This window comes from Dermochelys coriacea, chromosome 12 (assembly GCF_009764565.3).
Source record: "Dermochelys coriacea isolate rDerCor1 chromosome 12, rDerCor1.pri.v4, whole genome shotgun sequence".
Classification (NCBI taxonomy): domain Eukaryota; kingdom Metazoa; phylum Chordata; order Testudines; family Dermochelyidae; genus Dermochelys; species Dermochelys coriacea.
The window spans coordinates 10525930-10546310 of NC_050079.1; the positions used below are offsets into that span (position 1 = coordinate 10525930).

At 41.4% G+C, this 20381-nt stretch overlaps 2 long non-coding RNA genes across 2 annotated transcripts in view; both read left to right on the plus strand.

The window, feature by feature from the left end:
- LOC122456305 overlaps positions 1-20381 on the plus strand; it is a 119650-nt gene that overhangs the window by 50568 nt on the left and 48701 nt on the right. The window lies entirely within an intron of this gene.
- Positions 1012-19619, plus strand: LOC122456306. The gene is made up of 3 exons (XR_006275153.1): positions 1012-1022; positions 7917-7920; positions 19491-19619. It is a non-coding gene; the product is annotated as an uncharacterized LOC122456306 (long non-coding RNA).

The window sequence follows — 20381 nt, forward strand, 5'->3', positions numbered from 1 at the left end:
TGGTCTCAGTTTTATTGAACCAGGTGGTGTATTTGCCTGTGGTTTTTCCCTAAGTCACATTCCTCCCCGAAGGAGCAACACTGCCATTCATTAGATGTTAGGCATCTGTCTAGCCTTTTATCTGAACAGAATGAACAGTTTCATGCCTTGTCTTGCCTGTTTGTATGTATGTGGACCACATGAATGGACAAGTGGTGTCTGCACAGACCATCTCTAAATGGATAACTTCTTGTATCCATATATATACTCGTATAATCTGGGGAGGAGCTATAGGCACAAGCGCTGCCTGTCTACAGGTACTGCTAGGCAAAAGTCTCTGGCTCCAGCACGCAGGACATGCACACACCTACTTGGAATACATGTCTTAATGATATCTTGAAGAACCACAGTTACAGTAAGTAACAGGGCTTTTTGCATGCATTGTGTGTATTATTGAATTGAAAGTGTTTGGCATGGCCCTGGTGAGGCTTTGGTGTCATGATAGTTGTAGATAATGCTTAGAGACTGGTACTATTAAGTATGGATGTTGTCTGCTTTGCTTTCTTACTTTTCATTGATGAATGTTGAAATACACTTGAGCAACCTTATCTCTAAGTTCGTTTGTATGGGAGTGTTGAGATCAGTGACTGGTTACTGATTGAGGTGACAGCAGTTAAGGCTGAGGGTTCTGTTGACACATTAAAAACTTTATAGACTCTGTAACTGTGCTCTCAGCCCCTTTCTAGTCCTCCTACTTTTTAATGTATCAGCTCTTCATCACAGCTGGAGTACTGCTAGTGGAAGACCCACCATGAGTGAGAACATGCCCAGTGTAATAAGGCAATAGAATATTCTTCTGCATAGAGACGGAGTACTTCATTATATTTGGAGCTTAGCCTTTAAATTAGGTCAGTCACTGGGGTTGCCAATTTTGGGTGGACGTATTCCTTGAGGTTTCATCACATGACATAATCTTTAATAAAAGATTAATCTTTAATTCCTGGGGACTCCAGGACAATCCTGGAGGGTTGGCAACTGTATCAGTCACTGAAAAGAGGGTGGTTCTGTAGGAAACTTTAGCTAGTAGACATGCCCACTGAGATCTTTTCCACTAACCCAGCTGGTCTGAATTACTGATGTCTGCCAGGCCATTGTGGGAATGGAATCATTTGCAGGATAAACCACAAAATAGAAGTGTCCTGAAAATCAAAGGATTATGCTTTAGAAAAAAAGCAGTTCTTTATCATCACTCTGGTTGTCTAGCTAGGCACCTTATTATTACTGCTGTTGGAGGCAGTAGCTAAAGCTGTTTTTCTTTCTGTAAAAGAGGATTAAATATGTACAACAGATTAGAAAAATGTGTGTTTTGTAGGGGTTTCCTTCATATCTCTCTCCTAGAGTTTTAGCTTAGTTTTTCATTATTGCTATATACTCAAAAGAGTTGAGGCCTATAAATAGTCATGAAAGGCAGCAACTCCCAGGAGACTAGTCTGGTGACTTGGATCCCGGGGTAATCACTAGAGCCTTTGTACTGGGACTGCCATTTTTCCATCTATTGAAGAGAGTAAATAGTGAGAATGTTGTGAGCCTTCGGCTAGGAAATCTGTTTCTCCCTCAATCAGTTCCACGGGCATCAGGCCTTAGCCATCCAGGTATGGCTTGTTTAAGTCTTTGAGATTGAATGGCAAAACCTAGGCTGGGGGGGTTTTAGAGCATGGGCTGATCTCTTATCCTGCCTTAATCAACTACATTGGTCATGAGGTAATGATGAGACTATTTATGCAACCTAGTTGATATTCCAGCTGGCTAGTGGACCAAGGCTCACCTACTCTCACTAAAGCTAAAAGTGTTACCTCATAGTGCTATACATGCCCATGTTATTCCTTATGATGCTTGTCTTTTTGCCCCTTGTTTCTGGAACTCTCTCAGAACCCCAGTATTGCCCAACATCCAGTGACCATCTATCCAATACTCAACTTGTCACTGGGTACTTGAACATTTAGCATTGAAATCCCTCCTAACCATTCATTTTGTCCCCATTTTTTCAGAGTTAACCCTCCTCAGTCATGACACATGCCTAAACCATTAGTTCCAAGTGAAATACTAGCTACTGGACTGCTATCCACCTGATATGCAGGTCTGTAAAAAAAAAAAAAAGTACAGTCTTCTAACAAGCACAAATTGGATTTACAAAAAGAGAACCTATGCTGACGCTTGGATGAAAATGTTTAAACTGACAACAGGAACCGCGCTAGGTACTTTATTGACTGTAATAACAATAGTGACAAGATAATTGAAAGAGCAGCTTTTCATTTATAAGTAGAAATAGCTGTATTCAGAGGTCCTTTATCAAAGCAATACTGTTTCTTTCTATAAGGCTGGTCTTGGGAAACAAAGCGTTTGCATGATTAGAATGAATTCCATGGAATTTGGAAGGAAGAGTGCAATAACCTTTTATTAAAGGTAATCTTATAATGTGGTCTATACACAGAGGCAGTTCTGTATAATGACAACCTTATGGGCATGATTCTGATCTTGTTTACACCACTCTTAGAATAACTCCAGTGGAGTTACCCTTGATTTAAGTGAGATCCAATTTAGGGCCTGTTACTTTACAAGGTATATAAGTAATTGAATTAAAATAAGAAGAAATGAATAAAACAATGCCAAAGTAGCTGCCCTGGAAAGCATCATCTCTTCTTTTTTCCTTCACAAGAAACTTTCTTGGATTGTCAAGTGTTACTTTTCCTGTTAACTTGATACTGTAATAACTACAACACAGAGCTGTATGTTTTGCGGGTGGTCTGTATTCATAATGATTTCTCTCTCTTATTCAGTGTTTTTTTTCTCTTTCCGTTCAGTTTTATCTCTAGTCAAGAAAGGTAATCCATATTTAATTTAGCTCTTTCCATTCAGGAGATTAAAGATCTAAAAATATTGTTACCCCAGTGTATGTGCCTGAAGGCCTGTGCTCCTTTGCTTTACTGTGGGAGCAGAGATGAATATGGTCAGAAGGAAATTGGCTAAAGCCTTTTGATCAGCCAGAATATTGTCTGAATCATTTTAATTTAAGAGATGCCTCCCACAGGAGGAGGAATTGTTTTTTCAAGCCAAGTTTGCCTTGCTGAACGAGGCAGCCTACGTTAAAGTGGTATTAATAAATAATATCGTGTTCTCTCTCAACTTCCTCCAACAGCCCTGTGCTCCTGGGTAAGTGAGCCAGGCTTTGAATAATTCCATGTTATTGTCCAAAAAAGAAATCTAATAAGTCTGCACTGAAATCTAGACATTCATTTCTGTAAGGTGAATGCCTGGAGGATCTGTACATTTATCCCTCATTATTTATTTGCTTGAAAATTTTTAATCTTAATAACCATTGTTTTTTCCCTTTATCTTCCATGCTGGCTGCCATAAATAATGTTGGAAGCTAAACTAAATGTCAGTTGCAATAAGTTTAGTGTCCCCGTTTCATTGTTTAGGAAGACTTCAGCAAGTTGTCTGCAATGGGAGCAACATTTTTAAAGAATCCTCACAGATCTTCGTGATATTCAGAAGAACGGGCGGGGCAGGATTGTTTGTACAGTGCCTGGCACAATGAAACTTCAGTCCTAATTTAGGGCCTCTGAATACTACCATAATAAAATATTAAATGATCATTTTGTCAAAAAAACAAAAGGTAAGAGCTTGATTCTGAGCAACTACAACTGTTGCCAGGACTCAGCACTGCTCAGGATCTAGCCTTAAAGTATTTGACCTAAAGATAATGTTCATTTAACACCAAAGGGTCAGATTTCCCCCTCAAGCCCTCTACATACTATCTCCTTTCTCAGTCACTGTAGACAATACAATCATCCTGCCTGTCTGTCACGCCCATAACCTGGGTGTCATCTTCGACACAAACCTCTCTCCAGATTCTTACATGCAGGCTATGTCTAAATCTTGCCAATTCTTTCTGCATCTCTAAGCCTTTCTTATCCATCCAGACAGCTAGAACTCTTGTCTAAGCTCTCATTATCTTGAGTCTTGATTACTGCAACATTCTTCTCTCTGGCCATGAAAATTCAGTCTTGACCTACTCGTATCCATTCAAATTGCTGCAGCAAAAATCATTTTCCTAGCCTGTAATTTGACCATGTCACCCCTCTCTTAGGGGTGTCACCACTTCCTAGACACCATGGTGCAAATAAGTGACGGTCAGATTAACACCACCCCATACCGAAAATCCACCAACCGCTATGCCTACCTTCATGCCTCCAGCTTCCATCCCAGACACACCACACGGTCCATTGTCTACAGCCAAGCGCTGAGATACAACTGCATTTGCTTCAACCCCTCAAAGACTAACACCTACAAGATCTTCACCAAGCATTCTCAAAACTACAATACCCACACGAGGAAATAAGGAAACAGATTAACAGAGCCAGACGTATACCCAGAAGCCTCCTGCTGCAAGACAAGCCCAAGAAAGAAACCAACAGAACTCCACTGGCCATCACATAGAGACCTTAGCTAAAACCTCTCCAATGCATCATCAGTGATCTACCTGAACAACGATCCCTCACTTTCACAGGCCTTGGGAGGCAAGCCAGTCCTCGCCCACAGACAACCCGCCAACCTAAAGCATATTCGCACCAACCTAAAGCATATTCGCACCAGCAACTACACACCGCACCATAGTAACTCTAATTCAGGAACCAATCCATGCAACAAACCTCGATGCCAACTCTGCCCACATATCTATACCAGCGACACCATCACAAGACCTAACCCGATCAGTCACAGCATCACCGGTTCATTCACCTGCACGTCCACCAATGTAATATACGCCATTATGTGCCAGCAATGCCCCTCTGCTATGTACATCGGCCACACTGGACAGTCCCTACGTAAAAGGATAAATGGACACATATCAGATATTAGGAATGGCAATATACAAAAACCTGTAGGAGAACACTTCAATCTCCCTGGACACACAATAGTAGATTTAAAGGTAGCCATGCTGCAGCAAAAAAAACTTCATGACCAGACTTCAAATAGAAATGAGCTTCAGTTCATTTGCAAATTTGACACCATCAGCTCAAGATTAAATAAAGACTGTGAATGACCGGCCAACTACAAAAGCAGTTTCTCCTCGTTTGGTGTTCACATCTCAACTGCTAGAAGAGGGCTTCATCCTCCCTGACTGAACTAACCTTGTTATCCCTAGCCTGATTCTTGCTTGCATATTTATACCTGCCTCTGGAAATTTCCACTACATGCATCCAACCAAGTGGGTAGTCACCCACGAAAGCTTATGCTCCAATACATCTGTTAGTCTATAAGGTGCCACAGGATTCTTTGCCACTTTTACAGATCCAGACTAACACGGCTACCCCTCTGATACTTGACCCCTCTCTTTGAATCCCTCCACTGGCTCCTCCTTCTTTATCACACTGAAGACAAGCTGTTTGTCTTCAGTTTCAAGGCCCTTCACAGTCAATTAGCAATCCAGCTGTTGACACAAGCCTCTGATAGCCCAGGATATTAGCTTCCAATGCCAAATTGTTACATTTTCAAACAAGCTGTTTCATATGTTACTTCCATCCTGCCCCTCACACTTGGGAGGCACTCCCAGTAAACATCTGCAGAACTGTGGTGTTCTCCTTCTTCAAATCCCTCCTCAAAACTCTTCTTTGTCATGCCTACCAAAAACTTGACAGTAGATAGGCTACCCTTGTGCAGAGATCACTGCCAACTGTAAACCAATATTGTTGTATTGTTTCCTTTTATTTAGACTGTAAGGTTTTGAGGGCAGGGACTATCTTTTTGTTCTGTATTTGTACACCACCTACCACAGCAGGGTTCTGGTCGATGACTAGGTCTTTTAGGCACTATTGTAATACAAATAATAACAAAAAATCCAGTGGTGTACAGAAAGTATATTCGCTAAATTTGCAAGAGCAGCTGTTGGGACTACAGAAACTCACATTTGACCCAGTAGACATGTATTTGCACATGCAAATGATTGCTTTTGTGCCATTACCTGCGTTGTGTGCAAAAGTGTCAGTTTACATGCCCAAATGCAGATTGTACTCACAAATCATGTTGGTGTTTGTATAGGCTTGTTGGAGGAAGATATGGTCCTAATGCCTTTGTGGTGGCTGTTTAATAGCATGGCTAAAAAAAAAAAAAAATCTATATTTCACTGTGCCCTATTTTGTTGCTTTTTTTAGTTCATTTTATTTCTTTGTTAAACATCCTAATAGCTAAAATGATGGAAGTAAACTCTTTAGTTAAAACTCAGAATAGCTATTTTCAATAGACTTTGCAAAAATTCCATATCTTGATGTATTGCCACTTCAAAAATCCATTTTATGCACAGTACAAAGGAGCCATTGTAGAGAGCTGAGTTGGCTTAAAAGAAATTAAATCTGAATCAACCTGGTTGCAGAGAGACAGTGCATTATGCTGCCTTTTGAAATACATAAGAAGGCTTCTGCTTCCTGGCCAGAAAAGACCAGACAGGTTTGCAGAAGTAATGCATCCTTTATTCATGCCAGTAGTTCCAGGGAGGCCATTGATCCTGCAACCCTTACTCCTGCAAGTAGTCTTAGACACTGATTTTCCTGGGTGGAGGGGTGCACCTTTCTTCTGCACTAGCTATTGGCTGCTATATGCAGCAGTATTACTAGGCTCACAAGACTCTTCCTGCTCTCTCACCCACTAGTAAGTGGTGAGCTGTGGACTGAAGAATAAAGGAGTTGACATTTCCTAAAGTCTGATAACTGGAGCTTCTCTCTTTCTACCCCTGGTATGAAGGTGGGTGGAGAAAGAGAGTAATTTAGAGTAACGGCAATGATGTGAGAGCAGGAATGTGTGCTGGTGTACTGGGATTTGAGGGTGACCTTACGAGTCCCGCATAACAGGCTACCATAGTGCTTTCCTGAATAGGGATGCTTCTCTGTTATGTTGTAAACTGTGTGCTAATGTGGTCATATCTAATAAACTGTCCTTGTCCATTATCATGCAATGTGATGAACATGCACATATCGAAGACAAAAGCAAGCGGAATATTTTATCACTCAACATCATGGGAGCCAATGGGGTGTCATATTAACTATAAACTTCCTTCCATCAACTAGATCAAGGGTCGGCAACCTTTCAGAAGTGGTGTGCCAAGTCTTCATTTTTTCATTCTAATTTAAGATTTCGTGTGCCAGTAAAACATTTTAATGTTTTTAGAAGGTCTCTGTCTATAAGTCTATAAAATGTAACTAAACTATTGTTGTATGCAAGGTAAATAAGGTTTTTAAAATGTTTAAGAAGCTTCATTTAAAATTAAATTAAAATGCAGAGCTCCCCGGACTGGTGGCCAGGACCCAGGCAGTGAGAGTGCCACTGAAAATCAGCTTGCGTGCTGCCTTTGGTACGCATGCCATAGGTTGCCTATCCCTGGACTAGATCAATAAGATATAGTTGATAGACTCAAGAGGTTTTAGTCTGACCATTGAATTAATAGGAGCAGGAGTAGGTGGGCACGGATTTTTTTGGATCATCTTTTTTAGCTTTCTTTAAAATACGATTAGCAATACAATAGCAGTTTTTAATAAATAAAAGACTTGATCTTGTATACAGTGTGGGCCCAGTCCTGAGTTAGATCCTCAGCTGTGTCAGATTCTGCTCAGAGCAGCTGTGGGAGAGGAAGAGCAAAGGTTGCTTTTACACATCCTCATTTCTTGGGACTACCAGGGCCAGTTCAATTCCAGGTGTAACTCAGAGCAAATGCCTGGCTACAACATCCCCCACAAGAGACCACACTGCAGGCAGGATCCCTGAAGTGCACCATTTTCTGATCACATCCCTGACAAGTTCCCTCTGCCAGGAGGCAGGGGGGGTAGGACCAACTCTGCTGATCTTGGTAATGGCGGTTACTTTACATCAGGAATATTTCCATTGAGTTGGGTAACCAGTCTTATCAGAGACCAGGATCTTCTCGTCTGTTCTCTCTGAAATCACTGAGATCATGACCAGCCCCATATGAGAAATTCAAAAGTAAGCCCCATAAGTGTTTTAGCAGTGGAATTTTTCCATGTGGTTTGACTTCAGCAGTTCACTCAGCCCTGCAGGTTTTTATGGTTCACCAAAACTTGACTATAATTAGAGACTTTGTTTATCTTGAAATATTGCAGGTTTTTTACATGTTTCAATTTTGCATCTTTGAAGAAAAGGCCTTTTTCCCTACTGTAGTATATTGGGAACCATAGTTTATATACACATTCCTGGTTTACCAATGCAGCAGAGCAGAGACTTTGAAATTACAAAGATGTTGAACTACATACTACTTGGGACGTGGAAAGAATACCATTTTTGCTGACATTTTTGCTTTGTACTATTGAATGCTATCATTCGTTATCCAGTTTTCATTCTATAGTCTCCTGATACAATGTGATGCATTTTGATAAACTCCAACTTAAAAGATATTTGCCAGTTTATTGTGGCAAAATGTAAATATATTTTGTTTAAATCAAGTGAAAGTGGGAAACTTAACAGATGTGTGTAGAAAAACTACAGGGTAAGTTAGCTGCTGAAAATCTTCCTTTAAAATATCTCTAATTATAGTCTAATTATTTAAATAATAGTTATTCACTTTTCTATGTAAAAACACCACCTCCTATCTGATTAGATCTGCTTTCTGGTATAAATCAACATCTCAGTGTTTGGCCCGAGTAGGTGAGTCCGGTATTGGCCAGATATACAGGGGGGCAAGTCCATGTAGCAACTTGGCGTATCCATTGGCGATGTGCTCAACCAGCTCCCCATGTGCATAGCAAATCCTCTGACAGCATCCCTACTGCCTGTGTCCTGTTCTCACGTGCCCCGGTGCGTAGCCAGGCAGGGAGCTTTCATGGAAAATGACCTGCTGCATCCTGTCACATCATCCATCCCTGCCCTCCTTGAACAGCAGCACTGCACTGATTTCTGCTGCCTGGGGGAGTGGATTTTGGATTTGGCCTCTGTGTGTCTGAGTCATCTCTTGAATCTATTTTTGACTTGTTGAAATGGCAGAACCAATACAGCTATAAGTGATCAAGCTGGATTCTATTCAGTCTGATAACTTTACCAACTAAGGGCTCTCCATGTCCATCATAGGCTTGGCCCTCTGGTTGTGGAATTATCCAGACCTCTTAGGCTTTGCAGATGGAGATGCTGCTCCTTAGTGCGTGGAGATGATTTTTCCATAAGAGGTGGGTGCATAAGTCTTTATAGAACCTCTTGGTTTTGCCCCTCTTCAAAGGCAGAGCTGCAGATCCAGATCCTGACCTCCAAATAAGACTGAAGCCGCTCAAAGCATCCCTAAAGCTGCTTTAACTAGGCATCTGGTGATTCCACCCCAAGGGTCAGAGCAGGTGTAGGTGGCGCAGCACTTGGCATAGAATGTATGCTGGGGGAAGAAACAGGTAGATTTCAATAAGACTTTTATGGTACTCTGCACCTTGCAAGATAAAGCCCTGATTGCACATTACTACACGCATATTCTTTCAATGAAAATATCTTCAGTAATAATCAGAATTCCATAGCCACATAGGGTACACTAACAAGTGATGCTGATTGCTTTCTCTGTAGTACTGTTGGTTCTTGTTCGAGTGCTTGTTCAAGTCAGTTCTATTGTAGGTGTGAGCATTCACATGCATGGTCATCGGAGACTTTTGCCTTAGCGGCAGGCTGTGGTGCCCTCTGGAGTACTGTGCTCATCACCCCTCCGAGTTCCTTCTCATCACCCATGGTGGTCAGTCGGAGCATCTCTGTCTCTTGCTTTGCAAGCGGTCAGTGGTTTCTCTTTTATCGTAGACTTTTGTGCTTCTAGCTGGTAATAGTTGAATCGTTGGTTGGTTGGTTGGTTGGTTAAAGTTCCTGTTAAGTGTTTAGTTAGTGTCCCGGGGAGGACTTTGCTCCAGGCGGGGCATGCTCTGGTCTCCAGGTTTCAAGCCCTGCTTTGTGTAACAGGCCTATGCCTGTTAGTGACCTGCACAAGAGTTGTCTTCGGTGCCTCGGGGAAACCCACGTAAAGGAGTGCTGTCACATCTGCCAGAACTTTTGTCCTCGGACACAAAGAGAGCGCGACATACGCTTCAGGGCCCTCCTGATGCAGGCTGCCTTATACCCAGTTTTGGAGGCAGCACGGCCCGAACCAGCACCCAGTCCATCGACTTCTGTCTGTAGCACACCCCCAGCACTGGGCTCTTCCCAGAACCGATCCCTGGTGCTGAAGAAGAAGAAGAAGATGAAGATGACAGCACCGAACAAGCCCAACCAAGGGGCACTGGGCAAAGGACCCTGCTCAGGCCTCACGTCCACTTTGGACCCGCAAAAGGGCTCATCCCTGGGGAGTTTCTCCCCTGCAAAAGGACCCACCACTAACTCTAGGGAGTGATAAAGGGCCCAAGCTGACAGTGCAGTCTATGCCCTCTGAGCCTCCGGCGCCTGGAGAGCTAAGAGTGCCGCAGCAGGCACCACTTGTGGCAATGGAACCTGCTAAGGCTCCCTGCGAGGGCAAGCCCACCAGCGAGGCCTCACACAAACAGAAGGTGCCACATGTTCTGTTCTCTGCTGGGAATTGACAGGGGCTCCCTGTTGGACACCTTCCTGATCCTGTGGTCAGGAGCGCTGATGTACGCTTCCCACCGATACCGTTAATCCACAAGGTCCTGCTAACAGTGAAGCAACGGTCATCTTCACAGCCCCGAGGTGGTCTCATCAACATTGATTTGGCATGTTGCTGAGGCTTTCAGCAGCCACCCCTCTGCAGCTGCCTCTTCGGCCAGATCTGGTGTCCCAGAGTCACAGCAGTCTACTGCATCCGAACCTGGTGGCGCTGCACTTGACAGCCTGGCTACTGCGTGGCTAAGTGGGGAAGAAGGGTGGTGTTCCGCAGATCCTACTGGGCAGCAGGAAACCCTCCACCAGAGGCACCTATGTGGCAAAGTGGAAACGGTTCTCGTGTTGGGCTTCAGATCACCACATTCATGTGGAAGAGGCCCCGCTGCAAGACATCCTGGACTATTTGCTGCACCTTAAGCTCCAGGGCCTGTCGCTATCTTCGGTCAAGATACTACACCTGGCAGCCATTTGCCCTCCGTTTCAAGGCAGGTCAGTCTTCACCCATCCCATGACGGCACGGTTCCTGAAAGGTCTGGAGCACCTTTACCCACATGTCTGGGACCCAGTCCCTCCTTGGAACCTGAATCTTGTGTTGTCAAGGCTCATGGGGGCTCCCCCTTGAACCCTTGGCTTCCTGCTCCCTCCTGCTTCTCTCCTGGAAGGTCTCCTTTTTGGTCGACATAACTTTGGCCTGTAGGGTATCTGAGATCAGGCCGCTCACGTTGGAACCGGCTAATATGATCTTCTATAAGGACAAGGCCCAGCTGCGTGCGCATCCTGCTTTTCTGCCCAAGGTAGTCTCCCAGTTCCATACTCGTCAAGACATATGCCTCCCAGTCCTTTGTCCAAAGCCTCGTACGATGGATGAGGAATGCAGGCTGCATACCCTGGATGTCGGGAGGGCACTGGCTTTCTACATAGATAGAACAAATCTGTTCTGTATGTCTACACAATTGTATGTTGCTGTCGCGAACAGGATGAAGGGTTGCCTAGTGTCCACCCAGAGAATCTCATCCTGGATCTCTGCCTGTATCCACTACTGCTATGAGCTGGAGAGGGTGCCCCCGCCAGTGACTGAGATGGCTCACTCAACTAGGGGGCAGGCGACATCAGCGACCTTCCTTGCTCAGGTGCCAGTCCAAGAAATTTGCCATGCCACGACCTGTTGTCCATCTACACATTTACTTCGCACTGTGTGCTGACCCAGCAAGCTAAAGATGACACTGGTTTCAGCAGAGCAGTACTCTAATCTGCAAGACTGTGAACTCCAAGTCCACCTCCATGGATTCTGCTTGTGAGTCACCTAGAATGAAATTGAAATTGACATTGAGCAAGCACTCAAAGAAACAATGGTTACCTACCTTTCAGAACTGTTACTCTTCAAAATGTGTTGCTCATGTCTATTCCATTACCCGCCCTCCTGCCCCTCTATCAGAGTTGTCAACAAGAAGGAACTGAGACGGTGCAGGGCCAGTGGTGCCTGATATACCATGAGCGCAGCACTTGAGGGTGCCACAGCCAGCCAGCATAAGCTACAGATATCACTAAGGCAAAAGTATCCGACAACCACACATGGGGGGATGCACACCTACAATGGAATGGACATGAGCAATGCATCTCGAAGAACAGTTACAAAAGGTAGGTAACTTTTTTTTTCTAGAACTCCATACAGAGCCATATTGCACAGACATAAATGAAGGGAATATAGTCTGACATTTATTTATGTACTTCACTGGGATTCTACAGGGATAACTGAGGAAGAAAATTGCCTATAGTATTCAATTCACTATGCTAGCATTCGATTTAAGATGCTTAATTAAATAAACTAATTGTGTACTTGGCTAGTAGTCATGGATAGTTAAAAATAATTGATATTTAACATAAGGATGTGTGTGGCCTGCACAGTAGGTGCTTTTGAACTGCATGTAGATGCATCTCTTCAGCACTGGGTATGTAAGTGGTGTAGGGTTTTGGTGTTGTGGAACATTGATCCACCTTCTGTGGGAAGACGGGGCTGTGTAATTTGGATTGTCTCCAGCTCAGTAGAAGGGTAACAAATATCCTCAGGGCCGGGCTGGCTAGGCTAGTTAGGAGGGTGTTAAATTAATAACAAAAGGGGAGGGTAAAATAAGGGAAGATGTGAGCACTCATTTAGCCCAAAATTGAAATGTTAAGAACACAATTAATCAAGGAACCACAGGACGTGAAGAGAAGAATTCTTTAATGGCCTATACACCAATGCTAGGAGCCTGGATAACAAACAGGATGAATTGGAATTACTCATTTATGAGCATAAATTCGATCTAGTTGGGCATTACTGAAACCTGATGGGATGATTTTGCATGATTGGAATGCTAACCTCAATGATTATAACCTAATTAGGAAGGACTGAGTGAGCAACAGCGGGGAGTTGCATTCTGTCAAAAATTGCATTCCTGTTTGTGAGTCACTGACAACTCAGAAGAAAATAATTTTGAATGCTTATGAATCAGTGTCCTTGCAGGTAAAGCACATGATGGGGTATTGGTGTTTTTCTACAGACACCAGATCACTCTATGGAACAGGATGACTAGATCCTTACGCACCTATCTATAACTATCTATATGTAGGGGAAAAAGCTGTGGGGACTTCAATTTGAGTCACACATTTTAGAAGTCTCATGCTGCCAGTACTAGAACATCCCTGGAATTTCTAAATATTATAGATGAGTTGCCTAATTCATTAAGTATTGCACCCAACATGGGGGACTCTTAGACCACATTTTGACTGATTAAAGAGGAACTGATCCCAGAATTTAAAATTGATTATAGCTTAGGTTCAGATTATCATGACTTGATCACATTTATAATGTGTAAACAGAATAAAGCCAAGATCACTGATATATATATAATTGGTGCTTTAAAAGGGCCATTTCATAAAGATGAAAAAAATTGAAACAAATCAGCTGGGAGGAAGAGGTTAGAAAAATGTGAATAATTGGGAATTGTTTAAGAACACTTTTACAAGAAGGCGCAAAAGCCACAATTGAGGAAGAAGGCTGTATTGGTTAAAATACTGGTCTGGTGTAGAGGGGAAGGTGAAGGTAACTATAAAACATGAATATATAACAAAGAGGAAGTCAATAGTAATGTAATAGTACAGTAATAGTAAAACAGAAGTTTCAGAGTAGAGGACAATTAGGAGTTTAAGTATATTAGGAACACTAGTAATGGTCTATTGTTAGATGGATATGGTAGAATTATCAATAATAATGCAGAAAGGCAGATGTGTTCAATGAAGTATTTAAGGTTTTTTTGGGAAAAAAAACCCCATGATACAGTCATACTATATGCTTGTGATAACTCTTTCCTTTCCATTAGTATCTCAGTAGTATGTTAAACATCAGCTACTAAAGTTAGACATTTTTAAATCAGCAGGTCCAGAAAACTTGCATTCAAGAGTCTTAAAAGAACTGGCTGAAGGCCTCGTTGAACCATTAATGTAGCTTTTCAATAGGTCTTGGAACACTGGGGAAGTTCCAGAAGACTGGAAGAAAACTAATGTTGTGCCAATATTGCAAAAGGGCAAATAGGGATGATCCAGATAATTGTAAGCCTGCCAGTCTGATATTGATCCCAGGCAAGATAATGGAGCAGCTGATAATTTAATAAAGAATTAAAGGAAGGTAATATAATTAATGCCAATCAACATGGGTTTATGGCAGATACCTTTTTTTGATGACATTACAGGGTTGGTTGATGAAGGTAATAGTGTTGATGTAATACACTTAAATTTCTGTAAGGAATTTGATGTGGTACCGCATGATATTTTGATTTAAAAAATTAGAATATGAAATTAACATGGCACACTATATGGCTTCAAACCTGGCTAACTGATAGATCTCAAAGTGTAACTGTAAATGAAGAATCATCATTGAGCAGGTATGTTTCTAGTGAGGTCCTGGAGGGATCAGTTCTTATTCCTATGCTATTTAATATTTTTATCAATGACATAAAACAAAAGCATCATGCTAAAGTTTTCAGATGACACAAATTGGAGAAGTGGTAAATAATAAAGGGCACAGATCATGGATACAGAGCAATCTGGATCACTCTTTAAGCTGTGTGCAAGCAAACAATGTGTGTTTTAGTAAGGATAAATATACACATCTAGGAACAAAGTACAAGGGCCATACTTGCATGATGGGGAACTCTATCCTGAGAAGCAGTGACTCCGAAAAAGCTTTGAGGGTCATGGTGGATAATCCACTGAACATGAGCTCCCAGTACGATGCTGTGGCCTAAAAGGCTAATGCAATCCTTGGATGCATAAACAGAGGAATCTTGGGTAGGAATAGAGAACTTATTTTACCTTTATATTTGGCACTGGTGCAACTGCTGCTGGCATAGTGTGTCCAGTTTTGGTGTCCATAATTCAAGAAGGATGTTGATAAATTGGAGAAGTTTCAGAGAAGAGTCATGAGAATGACTAAAAGAAAAGGAGTACTTGTGGCACCTTAGAGACTAACAAATTTATTAGAGCATAAGCTTTCGTGAGCTACAGCTCACTTCATCGGATGCAGGAGTCAAGTACTCCTTTTCTGTTTGCGAATACAGACTAACACGGCTGCTACTCTGAAACATGAGAATGACTAAAGGACTAGAAAACATGCCTTATCTTGATAGGAACAAAGAGCTCAATCTATTTTTAGGTTAACAAAGAGAAGGTAAATGGGTGATTTGATTAGGCTGGAAATACCTACTTGGGAAAGAAATATTTGACTATGGGCTCTTCAGTCTAGCAGACAAAGGTATAACATGAGCCAATGGCTGAAAGTTTGAAGCACAATAAATTCAGACTGAAAATTAGATTAAATTTTTAAGTAATGGTAATTAACCATTGGAACAGTTTACTAATTTACCAGTTTACCAATGGTTGTGGTGGATTCTCCATCACTGGCAGTTTTAAAATCAAGATTGGAAGTTTTTCTAAAAGCTATAGCTCAAACAGGAATAAATTCAGGGAAGTTCTATGGCCTGTGTTATAGAGGAAGTCATACTAGATTAGCACAGTGGTACCTTCTGGCCCTAGAAGCTAGGATAATCTAATAAGATTAATAGAGGGTAATTTTGTCCCATAATTTGCACTGACTGTAACAAAACTAACATGCACATCTCTTTGAGAATCATAGGTCCCAACCCCGTGGGTCCTTCAGGACTGGAGCACCCATGGAAAAAAATTAGCGGGTACCAATTATGCCAATGAACCAAAACAGCACATACATAGCTCAACTAATGAGATGTTTTGTGAGGTATGTGCCTGAAGGCAAATGAGTAAACAACTAGGGAAAGTCTACACAGCCAATGGCAGCCTGCGGCAGCAAGCCTCTGAGTCTGGGTCAACACACTCATGCTGACAAGGCTTGTGCTGTCTCACTAAAAATAGCCGCGTAGACAGCTCTTTTAAGTTGTGGCTTGGGCTGGAACTCGAGTTCTGAAGCCTCTCCTCCCTAGCCCTCAGAGCCCGAGCTGGAGTATCTACACAGCTATTTATAGCTCTTAAGCATAAGCCTGAGTCTGTCTACCCAGGCTCAGAGGCTTGCTGTCTCTGGCTGTGCTCTTTGCACACTAAGGTTACATCTACAATGTAATATCCACCAGCACGTAACTTATTACTATTAAAATGTCGTTTAAAATTACAGCAGACAATTCAGAGAATTAACGTGTTCTGAAAAAAAGAATTCTTCTCTCAAGACCAGAAAATAATGGGACACAATTATTTACAGTGATTTATTTAGTTTTGTGATTCCATTGCTGCACATAGTACTGTATACATAGCTCTTACTCGGGTAGAACACAAATGGCTTCTGTAAGAACTAAAGCATCAGCCCCATATAGAGGTCTCTGCCAGAAAAGTTTACTATTTAAGGTCCCAGTCCTGCAATTGGATCTATACAGGCAAACTTCTACTTTGAAGACAAAGGTGCTCTATGCAAAGGTCTGCCACTGTAGCTCCAATAGTGGAATTGGGATCTTAGAGTAAAAATCTTCCAGTTTCAGCAGTATAATCTATTTTTATCCTACATATCACCTAGGTCAGTGTCTCTCAACCTTATCAGTCTGCTGTGCCCCTTTCAAAAGTCTGATTTGTCTTGTCCACCCCCAAGTTTCACCTCACTTAAAAACTTACAAAATCAGATATAAGCATACAAAAGTGTCACAGCACACAATTACTGAAAAATTGCTTACTTTCTCATTTTACCATATAATTATAAAATAAATCAATTGGAATATAAATATTGTACTTACATTTCAGTGTATAGTACACAGAGCAGTATAAACAAAACAAATAATTGTCTATGAAATTTTAGTTTGTACTGACTTCACTAGTGCTTTTTATATAGCCTGCTGTAAAACTCGGCAAATACCTAGATCAGTTGATGTACACCCTGAAAAATCTCTGAATACCCCCAGGGGTACATGTACCCCATGGTTGAGAACCACTGACCTAGGTACCTAAGTGGACTTCAGTTGATTTTACACCACTGTAACTGAGAGCAGAATATGGCCCCAAATTAGGTAGATCGGGGTCCCCAATGTGGTGCCCGTGGGCGCAATGACCGGAGCAGTTGTGTGCACCCGCAGGACACCGCACCGCTGAAATGCTGCCTCAGAGTGCGGCCGCTGGAGAACCACCCGCTGAAATGCCACTGAGAAGCGTTGCCGTTTCTCGGTGGCATTTCGGCAGCGAGGCTTCTTTCTGCTGCTGTTTCTCGGCGGCATTTCGGCGGCAGGGTGTTTGGCTCCCGCCACAGTCTTTTGGGAATAGGAATAGGAATGTGCTGTTCCCACAGAAAGGTTGGGGACCATTGAGGTAGATTATGGCTAGGAAGGCTGCTAAGGAGCGTGGGGAGAAGCAGCAGTGGATTATGGAAAAGGAGTACAGCAGATTGAATAAGCTGTTTCATTTCTTGTATGTCTTGTTTGTCACTGTTCAGTTTCTTTACAAACAAAATTGTTTAGTGCAGGAGGCTATGACAGAGTGCCAGAGCAGATAAACTAGTATAAATCTGCAGAGTTCTATTTACTGTCCTGTCCGTATAATGACAGAATGTGGTAGATGTCTCCTTACAAAAAAAAAAAAAAAGATAAATAGGTGGCACATAAATAGGACCTGTGTTTTCTGTATGTGAATTTATAGCCTCTTGACTCTGTTACAAAGAGTAGTGCTGGGGATCTCCAAATGTGAGTGCAGAAAAGTGTTTGGAGAAAAACTGCTGGGATAGCTGCAGATCTCTGTGCTAACACATTTCACAGAAGAATGCTAGAGGCATTTAATTTCTTATTCATCTGTGATTGATAATTGTCACACTTGAATATTGCATATTCTCACTGTACATCCTTGTTACATGCACATGTGTGTGCCTGCATGTATGTTCGTTTAAAGTTATCTACATATACACATACGTATGTGTACTTCAGTGTTGGGATGAAGTTGAGAATTAGTTAGTAAACCTGAACTTTAAAAGTAGAAATTACATCAGCTGGTGTAAATTGGCATAGCTCCATTAAAATCAGTGGAAGAGATGCACCAATTCACAGCAGCTGAAGATCTAGCCCTAAATGTATAGGTATGCATATCTACTTGCTACTCTAAACCAGGGTGGATAAAAATCAATTTTTTTTTAATTTAAAAATCAGATTTTTTTGATAAAATGCTTTTTGAGGGAAAAAAATCTATCTAAAGATAGATATAGATCAAAGATATCTCATCATGGAATAGAGCTTATAAATTCTAATTCTATAGTATGGGACAATATATTCATGTAATGTTTAAGAAAAGTTTTGTAAATGAGTTCCAATAGTTCATGGATTAGGGACCCAATCTTATGGGGTTCCAGAGGCTTCTCTATAGATTATTTAGGTTAATCTTTCTATTTACCCAATGGGACTCAGTGCTCAGTCTAGAAGATACCATCAGAGATGCTTAGTTTTGCAGTTCTCAAATTGTGGATTTTTGTTTCCAGAGATAACATGCTTGTTAACAGCAAAAATGTTTTTAAATAAATAATATATAGAGGTGAGAAATAATAGACCTCAACCCTATTGTCCCTCTGCAAATTTTTGTACACAGTGTCAATCCCTTACCTCTCTCTAAAAGTGCAAAGTTTCAAAAAGTTCAGTGAATAGAAGATTGTTGGGGGTGGAATAGATCTGGACAAGGAGAAGAAGTCTGGAGATAAATGTGAAAAGGGAGGGACATGCAGTAGAAACAAAAGTGAAACTGTTTGAGCAGCATATTCCAGAAGCCTTGAGGTCTTTCCGAGTGTAGCCTTCATTGATTTGAGATCTACCATACCATTCTCTCACTAGAAGGGAAAACCTATAATGGCAGCAGGCCGTAAAAGAGACCCAGTTTGGGAATATTTTAATGAAGATGCTCTACCTATGGGTAAGACAGGCATGCGCGCAAAAAGCAAACAGTGCAACAAAGAAATGCAAAGCCTGGTTGCCCCAATGAAATAACATCATGAGAAGTGTTCCTTCTCAGGAGGAAGCTGCATTGAAAATGATGAAAGGAACATGTCTGAACATGCAGGGGATCGTCAGGTTGGTAAACTTTTTTATTTCATACTTCTTTCTTAATGACTGCCTGTCTTCCTTCTGGACTATTCTTGAATTCTCATGTTTGAGGAAAAAATATAGTTGTTACTCTATGGTCCTACACTTTTAGATGCAATTGTGATAAAAAAAATAAATAGCTGAAATAGGCAGATCTTCCTTTTACAATTTCACCTTTAAAGCGATACTGAGTGTCAGTGAATGCAATGAGTAATACTAAATGAGCAGTATGGTAATAATAATTAAATAACTGAATTGACTTATTTTGTTTAGGAGAATCCATCCTCAACGTACAGGATTCTGAAGACTATCCACCTTCAAGAGCAGCATCATTTTCTATAGTTTCAGAGTTATCTGTCAATGATAGCGTTTCAGTCAAATCATGTATGTCATATAGCCACAGTATATCAAAAAGAAAAAAAAAATCAATTTGATTTAAATCAAAGCCACCCTGCTCTAAACACCTTTTTTTACATATCTCCTATTAATCATCTATTCACTTCAGTGTATTTCACCGTTTTTGCATTTTGGACACTTGACACACTTTTTTTTCCTTTCCTGGTTATCTGTCCTGGTTTACTTGTCATATAAATACTGCCACAGGCATGTTTTGGTGCCAAGCTGCATGAATAACATCAATTTGGAGAAAATAACTTGCTTTCCCTTCATTCACTTAGATGCAACAGGAGCACACTAAGGCTTGAACCTGCCCTTGTCATTCACAGCAATTCTTCTGAAAAATTCAGTTTTTCATGCGGGTGGAGGCCTGCATGCTGTAGTTTCTATTTATTAATCACCAAGGTTTGAAACAAATTGTAGCAGATCATTCGTCTAGATAGTTAATAGAGGCTGTCAGTGTAATTAAACTGTTTATATCAATATTCTAAATAAGTAGATTAGTTAATTAGCATACTGGCCTTGAGGGGGGAAAAAGTAATTAAAGCTTTAAGTTCTTGTTGTTTTTTTATGCCATCCTATACTTTTTGGAATTTGGAAAAGAGATTTCAGCACTTCATATAACCTCTCATGGCTCAAATAAATTGATGAATTCAGTGCACATAACTTTGTATTCTTTTGGCGCAAACAAGCTGTTCTGTGATCTACCCCACAGTCAGTTCTGGTGCCTCTCAATGGTAGTCTGATTTGTTTCTGGCTGGAAACAGG